General features: G+C 49.0%; 1 pseudogene; it reads left to right on the forward strand.

Moving 5' to 3' along the window:
* The first annotated feature begins 1,698 nt into the window (after positions 1-1,698).
* Positions 1,699-1,816, forward strand: LOC126210934 (5S ribosomal RNA; annotated as a pseudogene).
* The last annotated feature ends 4,391 nt before the right edge of the window (positions 1,817-6,207 follow it).

Here is a 6,207-nt window from a genome sequence, read left to right on the forward strand (position 1 = left end):
CAACATTGTCTGGAACATTCTGAACATTAAGCAATATTCTGGAAAGTGCCTGCCACTGTTGCACTCGATTCCTAGCTGCCCCACCAACTTCCCCTATCAAGTCCACTGGTGCGATCCCAGTTTTTAATAAACGCATCCCACATGACCCCATAGTCTGCGGGGGTAGGTGGCAGAGTTAGAGGGGTACGACAATGACACACCACGCTTCCATATATTATACACATATGGCTTTTGAGAGCAAACGTTCCGGGAAGAGTCACACAACGCATCTCTTCCTTCGACATAAGCCTCGCGATACAGTTCGGACCACAAGGTCAGAGACATCAGAGCTGAAACGCAGTTTTACCGACAGTCATTCTTCCCAAGAGTCATTCCCGAATGGAGCAACAAAATGGGCGAAAAGACAGTACTACGCAGAGTAGTCTCCACCACATACGATAAGGTATGGTACTGCAGAGCAGTATGAATATGCCTGAAAGACTGGTGCGATAATTTCAGTGACTCAGTCCACTGCATACACACACCTGCAAGCGAACAAAAAAATTTGTCTCCCACCTTTATGTTTTGGGGGCAATGATCAATGCAGTACTATAAGCCTCATACGTTGATTTAGAAATCGTGGGTGGGGCACCTGCGAGTACTCGTTCGGCCGCCTAGCTAGAAAGGTTTTGTTTCTCTGCGTACAATGGAACCTTTCCTAAGGGTGGTGTGAATGTTCTGTCTTAAATGCATCTGTTCTACGTGGTGACCACGACGAGCGGATTTAAAAAAAAATGGTTCAAATGGCTCTGAGCACTATGGGACTTAACTTCTAAGGTCATCAGTCCCCTAGAACTTAGAACTACTTAAACCTAACTAACCTAAGGATATCACACACATCCATGCCCGAGGCAGGATTCGAACCTGCGACCGTAGCGGTCGCGCGGTTCCAGACTGTAGCGCCTTTAACCGCTTGGCCACCCCGGCCGGCGCGGATTTTTAATTTGATATCAAGATGTAGGGGAGAGGCTGAAATCCGATGCCAGTACAAAACCCACTCCTCCAGATGAGCTTAACAACTTCTTCCCACGTACGACCAACAGTGTCGCAAGCTTTTAACTACACCAGACACTGCGGAGAACATTAATTGGCCTTTCTCCGCCATTTTCCGCCCCCATGCTGACTGCAAATTCCCTTTCACCACTACCGAGTTACATCGGAGCCGACCACGAGCCTCACATCCCAGTCGCATAGAATCCGCACTGAGGTGTGAGTTATTCAGGAAGATGGTCGCTCATTTGGACACCTCACTTAGATGAACGCTCTCCTACTAGAACATCCATCTGAATAGAGCCAGTTACATCAACTACGAGGCATGCCTCCCCACTCCCCACTCAAAGTTCGAATGATTCTTCTCGCCGGCTGCTGTGGCCGAGCGGTTCTAGTCGCTTCAGACCGGAACCGCACTGCTGCTACGGTCGCAGGTTCGAATCCTGCCTCGAGCATGGATGTGTGTTTAAGTAGTTCTAGGTCTAGGGGACTGATGACCGCAGATGTTTAAGTCCCATAGTACTTATAGCCATTGGAACCATTTTTTAAAATTCTTATTCACTAACCAAAATTGATAAAAATTTGATTTAAACTGTTTTGTAGGCAGTTAATTAAGATACAGTAACCACAAGAGAGAGAGAAAATTAAATTCTTCGCTACCTGACAAGAGGCAACGGCCTTGCCGCAGTGGATACACGGGTTCCCGTGAGATCACCGAAGTTAAGCGCTGTCGGGCGTGGTGGGCACTTGGATGGGTGACCATCCGGGCCGCCATGCGCTGTTGCCATTTTTCGGGGTGCACTCAGCCTCATGATGCCAATTGAGGATGTATTCGACCGAATAGTAGCGGCTTCGGTCGAGAATACCATCTTACGACCGGGTGAGCGGTGTGCTGACCCCACGCCCCTCCTATCCACATCCTCCACCGAGGATGAGACGGCGGTCGGATGGTCCCGGTAGGTCTCTCGTGGCCTGAAGTCGGAGTGCTACCTGACAAGTAAAGTGATGCACATAGATCGAGAGGAAGAAATGAAATGAAACTCAACGGACTGAGAAGGTAAGAGACATTATTTCAGTAATTACAAACAAGAGTCAACTTTACAAATAACTTGGTGGTATAAGGCAGTGTCAGTATGACACTGTATCGCCTCTGGAACGGATGAATGCACTGATTCGGTTGGGAAGGGTGCTAGAAAGACGTTGTATCCTCTCCTGAGACAGGCTGGCCCACAACTGTTGTGGCTGGTCCTTGGTGTCCTGGACGCTGGCACTGAGACACAGTTGAAATCCGAGCTGGTCCCACAGACGCTCTATCGGGAACAGATCTGGAGGTCTTGCTGGCCTCGGGAGTACCTCAGCGGCACGCAGACAGTTCACAGACAAGTTGATGTGTGGACGAGCATCGTCGAGCTGAGAAATGGCGTGACGACGCTGTCACGCGAGTGGTAACACAAGAGAACGCAGCATGTCCGTGACGCACCGTCGTGCCCTCAATCACTGCTCACTATTACGGGAAGGGCTACCCGCTGGCTCCCCACATAATGACGCCAAGGGTAAAACCGTAGTGCCGCGCGGCATTAGCCGAGCAGTCTGAGGCGCTGCAGTCATGGACTGTGCTGCTGGTCCCGGCGGAGGTTCGAGTCCTCCCTCGGGCATCGATGTGTGTGTGTGTTTCTCCTTAGGACAATTTAGGTTAAGTAGTGTGTAAGCTTAGAGACTGATGACCTTAGCAGGTAAGTCCCATAAGATTTCACACACATTTGAACTTTTTTTTTTTTTTAAAGCGTCGTTTCCCGCCGACGATGGTTATCTGGCGCAGCAGAGAGCCGTAATTCATCCTTGAACACGGTGTGCCGCCATTCATCAGCGGTCCATGTTTCCCCATCACGGCATTGTTCCTCAGGCAGCAGTCTGTGTTGCGGTCTTAATGGCAACCGAAACATGGGACGGTAACTCGCCAGTCCAGCAGCTACTTACACGACTTGGTAGGCTTTCCCGCCGTAATAAGTCTCGAAAGTCTGTCCAGGTTTGCTGACGGATCCTAAAATCAACTTGACTCGATATTTCGGCGATCCAACTGGTCGCCAAATTCATGGAGAATGCTGCGTCTGCTGATGAGTCCCGCTGAGATATGGTGCCAGGCTGCAAATCGACGTCCTATATAGGCCACCGTTCAGTACACGGCGCATGCGCCGCCCATCACGGTTGCTGCCCTCCAAGGCAGGGAGGTGGCGCCGCACTTAGTACAACACTGCTGGTAACGATACACCGCACTCAAAGCCGCACCGAAGAACGTTCAATTTTGATGCGAGATAGCACAGGATTCCACGTCCTGCTAAGTCTCTGTTGATTAAATTATCCGCAGTTGGAACAGAGGACGATACAGTCGGCAAGTGCTGGGCCACGAGATCAGGTGATGTTGCCGCGTCCTGCCCCGTTGCCCCCGGCAGTCGGGCGGCTGCAGCGCGCGTCCCGGCGCCGACCGCTGCGGGGTGGAGCTTTCCCGTGCCGCTAATAACCGCCGGACAAAACCGGCTACAAAGCGCCGGCCCACCGCGGGACATAATCGCGCTTGTCGCTGCCATGCTCTCCCCCCCCCCCCCCTCGCGCCACCCACACAGCTAAATGTACGCGCGGGGCGCTTTTTTAATTCCCCTTTCTCCCCGTGGCGCGCGCGCGTATTTTCCCTTTTCCTTTTTTTAGGCGATTCCGCGCCCGGCAGCAGGCGGGGCGCATGACTTGTCTGTAAATATCCGGCCCGGGCGGCGCTGCGCGCTAATCCAGTGTTAGCGCGGCGCGGCGCCGATTGTGCGAGCGGTCGGGGGCGGGGGTCGGCAGGTGGAGGTGTAATCCTATCAGCGCGCATATTGGCGGCCTCTCGCTAAACGGGCCACCCGGCCCACGCCGCAGCAGCGGGTCCGCCCTTCGATGATGAGCGCCGTGGCTTCCCCCGAGAATTACGCCGGCCGACACTGCTGGCTGGCGAATTTAGCTTACGGCACGGCACTCCAATCCCCAGCTGCCGCCCGACGCGCGGGCGCAGAAAACGTCACACCACGTTTCTTCTTCCTTTATATACAAATCACTACGCATCAAGACACGTAACGTGTATCCACAGGACATGTGGCCTGTAATTGAAGAAGTGTCATGATGATCTCTCCATTAGCAAAAGATTCCGGAATAGTCCCCCATTCGGATCTCCAGGAGGGGACTGCCAAGGGGGAGGTTACCATGAGAAAAAGACTGAATAATCAACGAAAGGATAACGTTCTACGAGTCGGGGCGTGGAATGTCAGAACCTTGAACGTGGTAGGGAAACTAGAAAATCTGAAAATGGAAATGCAAAGGCTCAATCTAGATATAGTAGGGGTCAGTGAAGTGAAGTGGAAGGAAGACAAGGATTTCTGGTCAGATGAGTATCGGGTAATATCAACAGCAGCAGAAAATGGTATAACAGGTGTAGGATTCGTTATGAATAGGAAGGTATGGCAGAGGGTGTGGTGAACAGTTCAGTGACCGGATTGTTCTAATCAGAATCGACAGCAGACCAACACCGACAACGATAGTTCAGGTATATATGCCGACGTCGCAAGCTGAAGATGAACAGATAGAGAAAGTGTATGAGGATATTGAAAGGGTAATGCAGTATGTAAAGGGGGACGAAAATCTAATAGTCATGGGCGACTGGAATGCAGTTGTAGGGGAAGGAGTAGAAGAAAAGGTTACAGGAGAATATGGGCTTGGGACGAGGAATGAAAGAGGAGAAAGACTAATTGAGTTCTCTAACAAGTTTCAGCTAGTAATAGCGAATACCCTGTTCAAGAATCACAAGAGGAGGAGGTATACTTGGAAAAGGCCGGGAGATACGGGAAGATTTCAATTAGATTACATCATGATCAGACAGAAATTCCGAAATCCGATACTGGATTGTAAGGTGTACCCACGAGCAGATATAGACTCAGATCACAATATAGTAGTGATGAAGAGTAGGCTGAAGTTCAAGACATTAGTCAGAAAGAATCAATACGCAAAGAAGTGGGATACGGAAGTACTAAGGAATGACGAGATACGTTTGAAGTTCTCTAACGCTATAGATACAGCAATAAGGAATAGCGCAGTAGGTAGTACAGTTGAAGAGGAATGGACATCTCTAAAAAGGGCCATCACAGAAGTTGGGAAGGAAAACATAGGTACAAAGAACGTAGCTGCGAAGAAACCATGAGTAACAGAAGAAATACTTCAGTTGATTGTACAAACATGTTCCGGGAAAATCAGGAATACAGAAATACAAGTTGCTGAGGAATGAAATAAATAGGAAGTTCAGGGAAGCTAAGACGAAATGGCTGCAGGAAAAATGTGAAGACATCGAAAAAGATATGATTGTCGGAAGGACAGACTCAGCATACAGGAAAGTCAAAACAACCTTTGGTGACATTAAAAGCAACGGTGGTAACATTAATAGTGCAACGGGAATTCCACTGTTAAATGCAGAGGAGAGATCAGATAGGTGGAAACTATACATTGAAAGCCTCTATGAGGGCGAAGATTTCTCTGATGTGATAGAAGAAGAAACATGAGTCGATTTAGAAGAGATAGGGGACCCAGTATTAGAATCGGAATTTAAAAGAGCTTTGGAGGACTTACGGTCAAATAAGGCAGAAGGGATAGATAACATTCCATCAGAATTTCTAAAATCATTGGGGGAAGTGGCAGCAAAACGACTATTCACGTTGGTGTGTAGAATATATGAGTCTGGCGGCATACCATCTGACTTTCGGAAAAGCATCATCCACACAATTCCGAAGACGGCAAGAGCTGACAAGTGCGAGAATTATCGCACAATCAGCTTAACAGCTCATGCATTGAAGCTGCTTACAAGAATAATATACAGAAGAATGGAAAAGAAAATTGAGAATGCGCTACGTGACGATCAGTTTGGATTTAGGAAAAATACAGGGACGAGAGAGGCAATTCTGACGTTACGGCTAATAATGGAAGCAAGGCTAAAGAAAAATCAAGACACTTTCATAGGATTTGTCGACCTGGAAAAAGCGTTCGACAATATAAAATGGTGCAAGCTGTTCGAGATTCTGAAAAAAGTAGGGGTAAGCTATAGGGAGAGACGGGTCAAGACGGGTCATATACAATATGTACAACAACCAAGAGGGAATAATAAGA

The sequence above is a fragment of the Schistocerca nitens genome, chromosome 1 (genome assembly GCF_023898315.1).
Source record: "Schistocerca nitens isolate TAMUIC-IGC-003100 chromosome 1, iqSchNite1.1, whole genome shotgun sequence".
In the NCBI taxonomy this organism is placed as follows: Eukaryota; Metazoa; Arthropoda; class Insecta; order Orthoptera; family Acrididae; genus Schistocerca; species Schistocerca nitens.